This window comes from Dermacentor andersoni, unplaced genomic scaffold, assembly GCF_023375885.2.
Source record: "Dermacentor andersoni unplaced genomic scaffold, qqDerAnde1_hic_scaffold ctg00000041.1, whole genome shotgun sequence".
Lineage (NCBI taxonomy): Eukaryota > Metazoa > Arthropoda > Arachnida > Ixodida > Ixodidae > Dermacentor > Dermacentor andersoni.
This window is the reverse complement of record NW_027314754.1, coordinates 433,323-450,189: the sequence shown is the minus strand read 5'-3', so window position 1 is coordinate 450,189 and position 16,867 is coordinate 433,323. Positions and strand designations below refer to the sequence as shown.

Here is a 16,867-nt window from a genome sequence, read left to right as displayed (position 1 = left end):
CATCTTTTTCAAGCGAAGCTTGTATTGCTTCCTCGTGTCGGCGTCGGTGTTGCCTTACGAACAAACTCAAGCCACGTGAAAATATTAATTGTTTGTCGGGCTGCTGTTTCCAAGCACCGACCTCCGGGTAGCTATACCACCACGCTAACCTGTTCAGCCACTGTCAATTTTTTTCTTCGGTATTGCATGAAATTATGAGTTGTGTCGTTCCAAAATTGTTACATTACATTTGGACACACATGAGAAACGAATACACACATGCTACACACACCAATAAAAGCTCAAAATTCGGGCAAATAAACACAAGCGTCCAGACGCGAAATACATTCTTGAACGGAATCAAAGATAGCGACCCCACTGCTCACATGATTAGCCTCTTCTCGAAAGACGGACGTTGTCGAGCGAGGTGGCTCGGCACGTCTCTCGACCATTCGGCTTCTTCACAATGAATGAAGTCCTAATAACATAAACAAATCATATGGTCTATTACTGGCTGTCTTCTTGAAAGGAAGAAACCGGATACCATAGGATGTGAGAGGAAGGTCCCTTTTGATAGCTCTTTGTAAAATGTCCCAAAAATGAAAGGCGTCCCGAAAAAAAAATAAAGCAACGTTCTGTTGTCTCTAGTAGATTGAAAAGTCTACAATTTTGTATTCCAGGATGCATTTAATCCTTTTTACTGAAGCCACGTCCTAACTGACAGGGTGGAAGTGTGCAGCTTAAAGAAAAATGTTTTCGCTGCTGGCGTAACACGCATTCTACGGACACGGCAAAGAACATCATGACCAAATAGAGACAGATACGGCTTTCGATAACAGGCTCAGAGAGAAGGCTGTGCATAAATGTTATATTTAGCGACGCTCGATCAACGGTAAACAAATATTCTAGAGTGAATATGGCCTTTAAGAATGAAATAGTGTAGACAAGTTCTTTTGAAAAGCCCTATAACGGCAGTTCTTGAGCAAAGTTTGTCGTGAGAATTAGAAAAGGGAGGTATGAAGCAAGACGTGTTCGATTAAATGCGAGAATGAATGGATGATGGACGTTTTCAAGGTAGAATAATCGCATGGCCAATTGTCACACAAACAAATGCACAAGACTCAGGCCTCCCTTCTCAAGCGGAAAAAAAAAGGTTGCGCCTTCTCATGGCTTCCCATCACGAACGCCAAATAAAGCATGCAAATATTTTATTAAATGCCTGAGCATGGATACGTGAGCAGTGAAAGACCTGCAGAACATCAAGAAGCCTAGAAGCAAAAAATATATTGTATACCTTAGCTCTCGCCAAAATGGAGAGGTCACGTCCCTGCCAGGTTGCCACCTTTCGACGGATAGTGTTTGTCATGGACGTCATATGAGGTTCACTGTTACGGAAGTTATCGAGAGGCGCACCAAGATATAGCAGCGGAGATTGACTCCAATGAATATTCTAGAATACAGAGGGGTTGAGCGCCCACGTGCCTAGCCAAAAGTGCCTACATTTGTCAAAATTTACGCTAGTTCCTGCTGTTTCACAGAAACGCAGGGGGGTGTTTATTGTCTTGCTAATGCTGGGCTTATCGACGCAAAAGTAGGCAATGTCATCCGTTCAAGCTAGCACTTTAATTTCCTCATCTGCATACCTGTATCCTTTAATGCTTGAGTCGCAAAGCACGCTTAAGCAAAGTGTTTCCAAGTATATAGCGAAGAGTGAGTGCAACAGCGGACAAACCTGATGAACGGATGAGTGTACCTGCATTCAATGTGAGAGGGCACGGTCTACAATTACCTTTGTAGTGCAGTGTTTATAACAAAGTGTTATACCATTGTACAATACGTCCCCTAACTCAACATGTCGCAGTAGTCGGAACAAGAAATCGTGCTGAACGTTGTCGAAGGCTTTGGCGAGGTCAATCTGAAGAAGAGCTATTTGATCCATACTATCATCTGTGTACTCAAGGACTGAACGTGCGATATGAAAATTGGTCTCTACAGAGCGTCCTCGAATTCCGTATGTTTAATGGTCACCTACTAATTTAGTAATGACTGCCTGCAACATATTTGTCAGTACTTTTGCAAATATTTTCTCCTCGACGTTACATAACGATATCGGCCTATATCCATTTACTCTCTTTATTACTTCATTATTAATGCTCTTGGGGATTAAGGTTGTGTGGCCCTAATAGAAAGACGGAGGAAGCTCACCGTGTTTTTAAGCCTCCTTGAAAAGCTTCTCCTGAAATTTTATATAAAATTTCAGCACTAAGGCCATGATGGCCAGGCGCTTTTTTTTTTCTTTTTTTTCTGCAGAGTTTCGACGGCAAACGGGACCTTTAAGGAGGGGTTTTATATGCATGAAGAAGTAGACGCAACGCAAGGCGCGAGCCAATCACGGGTGTCTCCTTCCTCCGGAGGAGGGAAGGGGTGTGATCGCGTGTTCGCTAGCCTCGTGCCCGCCGCTTCCCGCCAGGCCCGGCAGTCAGATGGGGAGGCCGCGTTTGGTTCGTTCTGCCGCAGAGAAGGCTGCGTTGAAGCAGGGCAGCGGAAGCGGGCCACGCAACGTGCGTTCGGCCGAAGAACAGGCGGTGTTCGATGAACGCTGCCGCGAACTCGTTCGAGCAAGGGCTCGTCGTCGACGTGCCGACTTCGCCGTCAGGGAGCGCGAAGCCGAAGCGTTACAACAAAGGCGAGTCGCGGATCCCGAGCTTCGTTTGCACACCTCTCCACAGTAGTGGAAGGGCAGCCATTTTTTTTTGCAGGTGCACATATTTATAGCATAGAATGTATTAGACTGGGAGCTGCACTTGTGGACTTAAGGTGGTGTGAATTTTCATTATGCCGAGGCATATGTTGCCATGCTTTCTCAGTGGAGGCGTTCAGAGCTTCTATTGGTTAAGGAACCTTGGCACTCACACGCGCTCAAGCGCTGTAGGCATGCGCATGTGGTGTTTACACTGTTGGTTTTCGCGGAAAATGTCCAATTTCGCGACGAGGAATTTCCCCGGCAGTAGCTTTGTCGTGAGCCTAAGGTGTTTTTCTTTCAGCCTGGTTTTGCGTTGGCCTGGAGTGGCCTCTCTATATGCGTTCCGGTTAGTGGTACGGGAGTGGGTAACTCTACTTTTTCTTTCATTTCTTTTCCTCATTTTGCCCCACTTTATCGAATGTTCATACACGTGTGCCTCTACATCGGTGCTTCCTTACGTGTGCATTGCTCGGACTCAGTTAAATGCGCCAGAAGTTTCTCTATCTTTTGTCATGCTTTACGCCTACGCAGGAGGTTTGCTAATTTAGTCATTGCGCTGTGAAATACTGAAAGAGGAAAAATCGACATCCATCCGATAGTATAGCGCGAAACCAAACGCGTACGAGTTACACCTAAGAAGTGAAATTTCTGATTTCTGCTAGTTTGGCGATTCAACCAGGAATTAACACAATTTTAAACCCTCGCTTCATTATGTCTGCAAACAGGGAAGCTAGCAGATGTAAGCACGATGCCGCATCCGTCAACAACTTCAAGCACCGGGACTAGAATTTCACAAAACAATTCTGCCGAAATCCACAATGAGGAGCTTCGTACTATACTTTCGGGTCAATGACAACGAAAGTTTTTTCACCTTGCTGATTTTTGAAGAACCCGGGCGCTCCAACGTAAAACTATTCCAATTTGTTTCTATTCCATTTTTGCCATTAGCCCCCGAAGATTGGTGAAAAATTTTTGGGCTGTGCCCTTTTCGCTTGTGTGTCACGCAACGCCGTGAAAAGTGCGAAACCTTCCGTTTCGATATGACGTGTATGCACTGCTTATTCATTATTAAGCCAAACAAAAAGCGAAAAAAAAAATTCCTACTCATTGCCTTTTTCGCCATTAGCGCACTGCTGTTGGTCATTTTTTTTTTTTTTTCAGGCTGCACCTACTTCGTTTTTTTGTCAAGTGATGCCACAACACTACCGAAACTCACCACATGGAGGTGACGTTGATTCTATGGATTCACTGGTATGAAGAATTAAATTGATATTTCTTTTTTTTAATAGTCAGGGGCTGCTCCGTTCCGAAAGGAATAGAAGATGCTGCAGGCGAGAATGAATTTCTTTCCTTATAATAATAACAAAATTGCATGACAGTATATCATATAGTCGAGCCCGTTACGACAGAGAACGAGAGTGCTCGTTCTATATACGAGAATACATATATAAAGAATATATGATAACGCTCTGCCAACTCCTGTTTGCTGAGACCCCGTGCTAGTCCGGCATTTTTGCCTTTCCATTGTACGCCACCACGACATTGGACCAGTGATTGCAAACTAATTTATGGGAAGCGGACCATTCGTAGACGCTGGCAACACTCTCCTCACCTGGCTTTTTTTTTTTTCTACTCTAATTTCATTTATCACCCTGAAGACCCTCTAAACGGGTAAACATTCGGTGTAACATGAGGAATGTGATACACAGAGAATGAACAAAATACCGCTAGGCATTCATGAAATGCATATGTGATGAGTTACACCAGTTAAAAAACGACAATGGGCAGGTGATCACGGGATTGAGCGGGGGAACGCCGTTGCAGTCAATGGCTGCTACGAAAAAGTATGAGGAATATAATGTCATTGAGCGTGCACCTGGATGTGCTAGCTCGATCCCACCGAAACCTTCTACACTACACTTTTGTCGCGCAATATCATTTAAGTAATGGATTACCAACTTGCCCGGAATGCTGCTCACATTAGGTTCTACACTTCTACGCGCTCCGTGGCTCTTGTCAGCCAATTATAAGAGAGACCTTTCAAGGCAGGCACTGCTATTCGCTATGAAGGCAAACGAAGGTGACCTCATGTAAACGTGGAGAGCGTTCGATTGAACTGTTCAAACAATGCTGCTGGTCACCGCCCGATGCTTGCGTTGGCGGTCACGTAAATATAACATCGGCAGATTTGAAGAAAATCAGAATGGAATGGTTTTACGTTATGAGGTCACCAATTTGCTCAGCGGAGTAGTAAAATTAGTATGTGGCAAGAAGCAGTGTAATTAGCCGTCTGAGGATCCCCGATAAAAGCAGATAAAAAGCAGATAAAAGCACAGCAGAAACGAAGAAGCATGTGGTGACTTTCCTTGTTCCAGCTAAAGTCGTTAGGCTTGAGGTGCTGCCCGTTGTCCGTTGTCCGGAACGGGCCGTGTTCCATCATCAGGGTCAGCATCGAACTGCAAGATTCGGGCCCTGCGTTGACCCAGATGACAACCGGATCGATAGACGCTTTCGACGTCTGGCTCGCTGCAAACCTTGAATCATGGTAGAGACCACAGCGCTCATTTAGCACGTCATCTCCACTGATCGCAATTCCACATACGCCATGCAGTTTCCTACACAAATTACTAGACGGAACTCCTGCATTGCGATTGTTCAGTAGCCATGGGAATGACGATTCGTACATGGGTTTGTGTAATATTTATATATAATACGTAAATATAGGTAAGTTTGTGTGTTTGTACCCTGCACCTCCATCAGAAATTGTACGCGTAGAGGCAAAAATAAATGAGAATTTATTTGCCGTTTACAAGCTAGCAGGGGCAGGGGCCGTATGATGGTTGTCTAGCCTAGCGGCACTGCGTCGTCTTCGTCCTATTGATGACCCTCTTCTTCGTCGGTCTTCTGCTCGTAGCGCCACGACAATACATTAGTTCTTGTGGATTGGAACATTTTTGCGGCATTACTTATTAGACCTATGTTTTTTTTTTTTTCATATTCATATTTCGAGCAAAAATTGCACATTTGCAGGTTTATCCCTAAATCTGTGAAATTTATCGAAATTGATCAACTTTCAGAGTCAAAACGAGGTTCGAAGTCAGAAGAACGAAGTATGAGCACATCCGTGTAGTTCCCGTCATTTACCTGCTCGCTGAACTACCCTGCTAGCAGCTGCCACATAAACAGTTGCCTATACTAATTCATGTCGGAAACTATATGATATATGCGACCGTGTGGCGGCTAATCGTATCCAAAGTTGACGACAGTTGACATGTTCGCTGATAAACTAGGTGCTCTTGCTTTAAATAAGTTTTTTTCACTACTTTCTATTACGAATAAACGAAACACAAGCTTTGTGCGAGAATGCTGGCCACTTACAAAGTTATTTGTATATATGGTATTCTTATTCATGTCAATATGGTGCGGAATCGATGCGGAATTCTTATAAAATTTGTTGACATTGCTCTAAAACACAATTGTTTTTAGGCTTCTTGCGGAAGGGTTCCCGCACAGCTGTCTTTGGACAAATGGCTACGGCAACGCGATTCGCATAGGAGGAATTCCCTCGGCACGCCGAACGATTTTGTCGCGATGCTGTACAAGGCACTGACGCTATTCTTGCCTAGCGCGCGAATGGATATTCGGTCTCGCAAATCCTTGGGACTGTGGAAAACTAGTCATAGAACAGCGCCGCATATGTCATGTGTAGGCTGTGGGTTTTACAGCGCGTTTGAGGTCAAGGAATGGAATATATTCCTATTCCATTCATCTTATAGCATAGGGAGCAGAGCGAATAACGAGCGTAACAAGGGAATGATTTAATGGTGTAACGCGCCCGAGCAAAGATACAATAAAAGGGACTGCGCCTAGTTAACGAATAACAGGGTTTGTCCATGACCGTACTATATTCCCGTAAATCAATATAGCTTAAAGATTTTTTTTTTTTTTTGCATTTAATCTGAGCAACATCACTCCTGCCACTATCCATTCTTCACGTCTACCTTTAACACGGTATCACTGAAGAGACCCACCGCGGTATAACCTATGTGGCTATGGCGTCGCGCTGCTAAGCTCGTGGTCGCGGGTTCGATCCCGGCCTCAACGGCTTCATTCAATGTTGGCGAAATGGAAAAAAAAAGCGCTCGTGCACTTAAATTTAGGCTTACGTAAAAAAACCCTAGCTACTCAAAATTATTGCGGCGTCCCCCAATATACGGAATGCCACGTTATCAGATCACGGTTTTCGCAGGTAAAATTCTATAATTTAATCAATTGGATTAGGATTCAAGAGAACGGCACAGATTGCAGGCGAATAAGTACCACCTCCTCCCCTTCCCCACCTGATCTATATTTATAATACTATAATATGACATATAATGTTAAATATATAGATATATATCATATTTCACTTTGTTTCGAAATGAAAAATATTCCACCTTCAATTCGATATTTTTAGGTCACTCTTCTGCGATATGCGTAACCTAATTGATTATGAAAGTTCACTATTCGAACAGCCCTGCAGATATTTGTACAGAAAGTGGATCGAGTGTATGTATGTGGCCCACAAAATGCCTACTTGTCCACACGAAGTCTCTGCACTGGCTCTGATTCTTGTGCTTCTGCATCACTGTCAAATGCCACACCCTTACCAGTAATGCAGCCGTCGATTTGGGCCTGCATTCAGGAATCCCGAGTACTGCTTGAAACTGGGCCTTACAGCGAGTCCTGGAAGGGACTTGATTTCGTCTTGCGCCGGCGCCTGGGCTGTTACGCTCAGCGTAGGCATTCCAGTGACGAAGACGACAAACAGTCCCGTGAACAGCATGCCTGTTAATGTATTGGTCTGTCCTGTAAGCCGTGTTTAAAAGAGAACAGAGTTAGTTTTATCAAAGTATATACAACAGGTTTTAGCAAGTTTCACCTCGTGCTGGAAAACTCAAAGGTGCGGAGAGTACCTGCATGAGGAATCAAAAAACACAACGAAATAACTAAAAAATATACTGATTCACTCTCTGATGTCTTTATAACTCGTACTGCAACTTACAAGTTGAAGTCCATCCTCAAGGCAATCCTGTCACTTGGAACAGATTTTAAAAGCAGCACCAGCTGTCGCCCTCAGAGAGAACGAGAGAGAAAGAAAGGAAACGCCGGCTAACCTCATAAATACTTCTAAAAAATGTGCTTTGAAAACTGACTGGCTTCTTTTTGTAAATTGTATTAGGCGCCTTAAAGAAATTAGTAAAGAAGGTAACCAGTGATTTTTATTATGTAGTTATTTTAATTTTAGTTTTAGCCGCGTGTTTTCCGGCCAGCAGTCAAACTCAAGGACTACTATTGAGCTGTCTGACAAAGGCAACTCTTCGAAAAAATTCTGATAACACTAAAACGTATCCGTCTACATGTTACCCTATAATTTTTAAAGCGCGTTTTTAAATCATTTAGGGTTCGTGCAGATTTCCCTGGAGCTAAACTTACCTCCACTGCTTGCAAATTCTTTTGGACAGTGATCTAATATTACGGTGCTACAGGACTCATTGTGGATATTGCCGACTTCGTCTCACACTGATTTCTGTTGGGGTGTGAGAATAGTGCTTTTTGAAACGCAATCGAATAATTGGGCTGTTTCACCCGGAGGGGTGAAGTATCGAAAACGGCAGCAAGGTTTAGCGTTGTGCTGAAGCTACATCAGACGGTGTTCTCTGAATGCGCGAGATGGGCACGCCAGCGTCAACACATCACGTGAGGCAACTTCTGCTGTGCAGCATAAACAGCACCCTGACATCTATCAGGCGTCTCACAACGCTGACGCGATGAGGAGCACCGCTACAGGCAATTCACGTGTCACGCCTCGATCATAATAAGAATCATGTTTGTTATTATTATTATTATTATTATTATTATTATTATTATTATTATTATTATTATTACTATTATGCAGTGGTGTGTGAATATTGGAATCTTTCGAATCGAATCGTCACTATTCGTAAAGTAGTATATTTTTGGAATACTTTTCTAATATTTGAAAACGTCATCTGCGCAAAAATAAACGCAAAATTGGAACAAAAGTACGGTAAGTTTTCACCCCTGCGGGTATAGTATATAGACAACACGAGAACTTGCGTACGGCAGCTGGCCACGCCACTTAAGCATACTTTACAGGCTGCAGAGCGCTCATTCGCACACTCTGAAGAATGTTGCGCATGCGAAGGAACTACTCGCTTGTTCCTAATGCTTCATTTGTATTTTTTATAAACACCTAATAACTTACTACGTAGGAGCATATTGCTAACTTTGAGAATAATAGGATGTGAACATCGTTTCATGTTTACTGTGGTAACGACTATTCATTAATGGAAATTATTTTATATTCGATTTGACTCGCTTCTGGCACTATTCGATTCGTATTGAATTCGGACCCAAAAACGTTAAAATACGTTTATACAAAGGTGGAGGTCCCATAAGACAAACACTGAGAGAGGGGCCCCTTATACCGCGTAATTTACTAAAATGTTTCGCGCACCGTCTGTGGTCAATATACTAAGAAATAAGAACGTGTCATTGCTATTTGAATAATACAGAATTACACAAGTTGAAGACAACCGCGAAAGTTGTGTTTAAACGCGTCGATAGCGCCGGGTTCCTAAGGTTCGGTGGTAAGGAATTCCAAATTCCAAGGAAAAACCATTAGAGTCTAAGTTGAAGCGTACCGCCCGTTTCGTTCAGACCAGTGTGTACGCATCGCGATTCAGTATTCCCGCAGCATCGCAGCAGGAACGCTAGTGCTCTTGCCCACAACGCTCGCGTCCGCAGCGGAAGCCGGGACACTGACCTGCCTCCCTAACGGAGGTGATTAGTTTTTTTTTACTTTTTTTTTGCAGATAAACTCACTGTGCGTCTTTCGAACATCTGCAGACCAACTCCTTCCTGGAGGCCCGCTAACGGCGTACGCGTGAGCTTCGCTTGCGCCAATTGTACCAGAACATCACGGCGACAGTGCAAACAGCGCGAATGCGTGCCCTCCAGAATCCACATAATTGCTGTCTCATTATTAGCGCCTGAAGAGAATAGAACATCGAATATTTTTTCCGATAGTTGGCTAACAATACAGAATCTCCCCGCCATTAATATCAAACAATTTCACATTCTGATATTCGTTACATGGAAAAGTTTGTCATTGCATTGCACATTATACTGCATGCATCGTTAAAAGCAAAAAGGCAGCACTAAGAACAATTAATCAGCAAACTCTGGGCTCTTCGCATCATACGTAGCCATGCATCATCATATAAAGCTTAAAAAGGAAGCCGTCGGGGCCATTTACCATCTGTGTAAAACTTTGAACCAAACCGGAAACGCATGTCGTCTGTGTGACGGCAAACTAAAGAATATAATAACATGGTTCACTAGTTTGAATGGTTGCAGTAAGTGGTGTTATTGTTTTTATTATGTATGTTGCACTGAAACTCGTGCATATTGAATTCGTTCAAAAAACACAGATATTAAATTGTACCAAGCAGTAACTACTACCGAACGCCATGACTAGAGAACATTTTATTGCGAGTAATAGTGGTTTAAGCGGAAAAATGTGGCTCCCTGAGTTACATAGCGTGCTCTAGTGCGTTATCTCCACTGTGCGATTGAATAGTGTTGCCACATTTTTGTTTCAATTTCATGTAGGATCGTTCACAGTCGACGACACGAAGTATTAAGAAATTACTCGAATATTATTCGCATATCCAGATAGTTACTCTTCGATTCAAAAACCTGCACTGGCCAATATATTACAATATTTACAATATATTACAATATATCTGCAATATATTACATATACATATATTATATATATTACAATATTTGACAATATATTAGAATATTGGATTGGTATTTCAAGGTTTCGATCATTGGCACATCCCCTTAGCCTTTTCGGCTTATAAACTGTCCTGCCACCTCCCATCCGAATTTTCGCACAGCTTGTCGGGCGGGTGACGGAGCTAGCATATCTGTTCGTGTTAAAGCGCCTGTGTGTCCCATGTTGCCGATACATAAACTAAATTTCGTCCTAATTCTCTGCTGGTTTTCATCCTACTGCCCACCATAGGGGCGATATCCTTGTGAAACTGCTGTTTATTGCAGCTTTTTTGTACTACCTTCTTCTTTGCCTCTCAAGAAACGACTGATTCGGGTAAATGTCGGCAAACAAAGCAGATAGCTTCGAAATTAGGCATTTCTTCAAAGAATTCATGAACAAATGAACTGGCGATGATCTGCCTTGGTATTGTATAAAGCTATGTATCAAGCACCAACCTTGACTGTGCTTTTTCTAAAGCTATTGCATGTCACGCAAGCATTGTACCTGCAAGATTCCAGGCCACCGACATCCCCGTGACACCTCCATGGACATTGCCAAGACCACTAGTGAGGCTTCAGATACCCGGAATTCGGAAGAAATCTCACGTTTCCTCCATTGGCTTGAAGCAGCTCACCCTGTCCCATATATTTACATCATATAGTGGGACTGTACAAGTATATACCGATGGTTCGGTCACGCCATCTGCCACAACGGCCGCATTTGTCATCCCACAACTTGGAATTACTCAACGATTTCGATTAGACCACAAATCGACATCTACGGCTGCAGAACTTGCGGGAATACGAGAGGCTGTCCGTTTTATGAGAACGCAGACACCCCATAAATGGACGATATTGTGCGATGCCAAATCAGCGCTACAGGCGCTAAAATACTTTTTAAAGAAAGGACCATACTATCTGCTCGTGCTGGAAATCGTCGAACTTTATCACAGTGCCGAGTTAAGTGGCCACGTGATCACCTTTCAATGGATGCCTAGCCATTGTGGTGTCTTTGGTAATGAACTCACTGACAGTAGGCAAGATCGGCCTCCTCTTCCTCTAATGAAGTACTGATTGCCTACTCGCGACCTGACACCAACTCCATGATCAAGGCACTCATGCAGCACCTTACAAAGGCTTATAGAGCCCACTCTGATAATATTCACAGACGTCTACATACGATTGACCCAGACGGTAAATTCTGTTTGCCCCCGAAGCTTACACGGAGCAAAACATCATTGCTACACAGGATTCGGCTCGGCGTTGCTTTCACCCGTCGCTACGCACACCTCATCGGCCAATCGAACAACCCTGATTGTGTACACTGCCAGATGCCCGAAACACTGCAACACGTACTGTGCGACTGCCCAGCATATATGCTGGAGCGAAGGACATTAGACAGTTTCCTAGCCAGCGTTGGCAGACAAATACTATCGGAGGAAGCTATCCTCGGCCCATGGCCTGACACTGCAATTTCAGTGCGTGCAACAAAAGTTTTGTTGAAGTTCCTGCAGGACACCAAGCTCGACGAGCGGCTCTAGCGAGGCAACTGTCTCATGTACATAAGCACTCACCACTTCTCTTATCATCATCATCTATCCCAATACTTTCACTCCCCTTCCCTCTTCCCCAGTGCAGAGTAGCAGACTAGAGCGCACTAGCTCAGGTCGACCTCTCTGTCTTTCCTATCAATAAATTCTATTCTATATATATATATATGTAGCCATGTATCAATGAATAAGAAACATTAGCCCAACGCAGTTTCGACATTAAGGCATAGGCGTATTACAAAGTTCACACAATGAGATGATAATAATGTTTTCGAGAGCGTCCTCCAAATGTCCCGATCTATCGGGACGTTTGGGGGATGCTCTCGAACGCATTATTATGAGCACGTTCTGACTGATGGCTCTGAAATATGAAGTGAAGGTTCAATATTCATTTATTTAGTTAGTGAGTTGGTTATGCTAGTTAGGTACATGGGTAATTATTAATTAATTAGTATGCTTGCCGACCCAGTGTATAATAAGCAAGGTGGTGTGCTCATAAATGTTGAGTAACACAAAAAGTAACAGCAACCAAATATAAATGCAGCACCAACAAAGTAGCACATTCGTCCTTTCACATCAATATAACATACATTCATTATTAATGCAGGTTACAGATTTATTTGATTAAACAAATCTCACCAAATGGTACAACATTAAAGCCTTCGTAAAAGAGCCAGAAATAATATATAATGTGTGCCCGCAAGACAGAAAAGCAGCTTTCTTTTCATAAAAGCTTCTACGATTCGTATCTTAAACGACGAAATTATTAATGTAGCCTTCATAACGGTAACGCATTATGACATAATTCGTAGAGCACTGTTAGAAGCGCACGTTGTCATTGAACGCTCATGGATATTACCTTTTCGAGGCAACTTGTCCTTCATAGAATTATAACCAGCACATTATGAAATAGCATCAGCGTGAATCACTGCAAGGAAGCACTGTAAAATTACAAACTGATAGAAATCCATAAAGGTCGCAAAGTTACGTACCTTACGAAGAAATCGCTTCGGCACTTCCTCGATATACGCCTTTTAATATGCGGCAAAGGGGAGAGTTGTTTGCGACAAGCGCTTCAATCTGTGTAATTGTTTACGGCTATCTGACGTTGTCGGCTTTATCAGTGCATAAATTGCAGCCTATTAGCTAGGACGTAAGTTCGCAGTGCCATCAGGTAACGGGCTGCTTTGCAAATTATTTGCTTAGTTTTACACTTCCGCTTACTATAGCACGCCCGCTAGAATTGCTCTATGATGGCAGGTACGCATTCAGTGTGAGCTTTTTAAGGGCTGAATAGCGAGAGCATGGCACGAATACCAAAGACAAAAGGTGAGCGATATTGACAGAATGATAAAGAAAGCTATCTAATCATTCACTCTGCTGCTATCTATTTAACGACGTGTGTCGCAAATGCTTCGCCAACGTTATCACTGCGGCAGTGTACATTCTATTGTCAGCATTCGAACCGTTCCCATAGCTTGATTAGAGACTGCGAAAATAAATGTCTGAATGAGTGTGAGCTCTGCACCAGCAGTCCACCATTAAACGAAATAAAATAAGAGGAACGTGGACAAAGCAAACATAATAGACATTTTTTTCCTACCGTCGCGTTATTCGCTTCTGTCCTTCAGTAAACACCGCAGTAAATGGCACTTATGATTTGTAAGCTGAGCATTCTTTTACTGGGCTAAAGAAAGCAAACGTAGCGCTTATCGCCTCTGTTTTGAAAACCTAAGAAAGAAAATCCTACAACAATACCAAAAACCCAGCAGGAAACTCATGCTCACATTATTGTGACATCACGGTGAATCTGTGCTATCTAAAGAAAATCTGTTAAAGCTTCAGGATGCATAACACGCATTACATTACATGTACTACATGTATCACATGGGGGGTATTTCTTTTTTTTTTTTTTTTTTTTGCTGCGCACATTATTTGGGCTCTTTCACGGTCGTAGATGTAAATAAAAAATGAAATATTTAATATGTGAAGTTCGTATAAGTGTGCACAATTTCTCATCGCCTTCTGCTTTATGCGCTGTAGCTGATTGATGTGTGCAGGGGTGTGTTATGTGGCCGCATACTCAGATAAGTAATCAGCATCTGTAAATCACCGTGATTGCTCAGAGAGAGAGAGGTGGGGACCTATATTTTACAAAAGATTTTTCGTACCTACAAACTACAAGACATGCTAGCACAAATTGCTCAATTCATGGGTATTGCGTGCCAAAAGCAGAATTGACATGGCCTGTAGCGGGAGACTCCGGATTAATTTTGACCACCGAGGACGTGCACTCTGTGCATTGCGCACTGGAGTTCTTAAATTCCCCCTCCCACTCCCAAAAATAAATTCGGCCGCCGCAGCCACGATTTAATGGCGTGCCGTCAGGCTTAGTCTCGTAACGCCATAGCCACTACACCAGCTCAAGGGGTAGCACAAATTACTACTGCAATTGCAAACATGAAACAGCTAGGGCTAGCTGCTCTTCCTGTTGAATGTCTCGGATTTACTTTTGTTCTTTATAGACTGTGAGATCGTAAGTGTGTGTACAGAAGAGCTCTCTATCACATATTTCTAACGAAAGCACTGGGCAGAAGAAAATATCCAGTATTTCTAACATATATATATATATGTATACATTAGAATGCATGACTACCTGGTCCTACTGTGACTTCTTTTTACAGGTGAGAGCCGTCCGCAATGGATTATCGCTGCGAAAAGTATTTGTCTTTTCATCGCGCTAATTGCTCTCATGAGTGAAGTGCGCTTGAACATCATTCACTAACCCACTTGCACATATGTTTTGTAGATGATAGTTTAGGGACCGAATTCAGAAAACTTATCATTCTAAGTCATCTTTGGCCATGGCTGACTTTCCTCGCTAATAACATGTCCAGCAGAAGTATTGGGTGTAATTCATTGGTGCGAACAATTATAACGTAGTATCTTTATTTGTAAATTACGGGACAGATAAGAGTGGACGCATGGTCCTCTCCAATTTCCCGAGATTCTCGTCCTTTGTAAAATACGCTAGCCGCAGTCGCCACGACTAGGATGCCTGAATGCGCACCTACCTCCTAACTCCGTAGCGGCGGGCCAAGCGGATAACAAGGAACCCTAGCCGTCACTTTCGCGTTGTTGTAAGTTTCTGGCTAGGAAAATAAGCAGGCTCCACTCAGACACAATGTCAAAATATGTTTTTTTTTTCTTTTTTCGCTCAGAGCTGACTCGGAGTTACAAAAATTTTATTCAGTCACGCGCCCTCGGTCTCAGACTAACCGAAATTTTACTCATCAGGGCTCACTCACACTCCCTCAATTTGTATTCAAGAGGGCTCCCTTGGTCTCACACTCACCGAAATTCTACAAAGCCATGTGCACTCGAACCCAAACTCACAAAAATTCTACTCGGCCGGCCTCTCAGGGACTCGAACTCACCGAAATATTATTCAACTGGGCTCACTCAGACTCACGGGTTGGTCCGAGTCTCATTGAGTCGACTCAAAACCGAGTTTGCTGGCCTACGTAATTAATACGCGTTTTTCAACAAGGACTTGTCTCGTCGCAGTTGTACCAGCCACCGGAAGGCGAATGCTAGTTTCGCATGTCCGGTGACCGCGCTCCAAACGGTTGCTGGACATCCTAACTTATTTTCTTATTTTTCTTTTTTGTGTGAATTTTAAATCGGGCGAAGCGCGGGAAATGGTTGTCTTCGTGCGTCCGTCGGGCTTACCTCCGCTCACGTTTGCCACTCGCTCAGCGATATCAGAAGTCGGATCACGCTCGGTCATCTGCTTCGATTGTCGTCCCAAGTATGAAGATGGGAAAGATAACACAGATAAAATTGATCAGGCGTGCAACGAACGGCAAACGCGGGTAACCAAGGGAAGCCAAGCATTAGACGAAGATGGCTAAAATGGGGCGTCACATGTGTTTTGTGGCTCTGTGGTGTTCTAACACCGGGAATTCCAGTTCTGCGAAGTCTTCCAGCTTTCCTAATGACAGCTGGTAAGCACAAGTATTTCACTTTGTTTTCTGAGCAGGTATTCATTTTTCATTAGTAAACCAGTTCTGTGCGAGCCTCAGTGGACTGACATAGGAGCGGTGTCGCTCGACCCATTCGTCATGACGGCAGCCTATCTGCATGCTGTCGGTGAAATACTTGTACTGAAAGGCTTGAGTGCGTGTTTGTTGGGCTATACATTTTGTGTACTCTTTGTCGACACATATTGTCAAGGACAAAGTGAAAAAAAAGGACAGCCATGATTTTTTATCAAATTTCAAGAGCAATGATGGCAGCTGGATGCACGCACGTAATTTCTTGTTGCGTTTTGATGCACCATTATTAAGATATCGTACTGAAGAAGGTTGACGCTCAATATTTCATATAAATTTCGGAGCGTAGACGGCACCATATGCTCGGTTACCTTGCTTCAAGCACAGCTTCGGTGTGTGCAAGTTTCTGAGCGCCGAGGCATAATGTTATTTGTTTTGCCAGCAAAAATGTATTTAATAATACCAGTAATACAAGTATAGAGTATTCAGTGCTAATTAAGTGCGAACTGGCAATAAGCCTTGAGATGAAGAGTGCTATTAAGTGTGCGTTTTTTTCTGTGTAATAATTGTCGGTTCCTTGCGTTGCTCTTGTATCAGAACAGCCCCAGTACTCGCCGTGCTTTACTGTACATATGAATATGACGCAAACTATGACGACAGACAGGTTATATGGTCTTGTGAGCTCCATACAA

The 16,867-nt window shown here is 43.2% G+C and overlaps 1 long non-coding RNA gene across 1 annotated transcript; it reads right to left on the bottom strand.

The window, feature by feature from the left end:
- Positions 1 to 5,067: 5,067 nt before the first annotated feature.
- Positions 5,068 to 14,507, bottom strand: LOC129381690 (uncharacterized). Its single transcript, XR_008609805.2, has 3 exons — positions 13,113 to 14,507; positions 7,372 to 7,570; positions 5,068 to 5,256 (listed from the first exon to the last, which is right to left on the bottom strand). It is a non-coding gene; the product is annotated as an uncharacterized lncRNA (long non-coding RNA).
- Between the last annotated feature and the right edge of the window lie 2,360 nt (positions 14,508 to 16,867).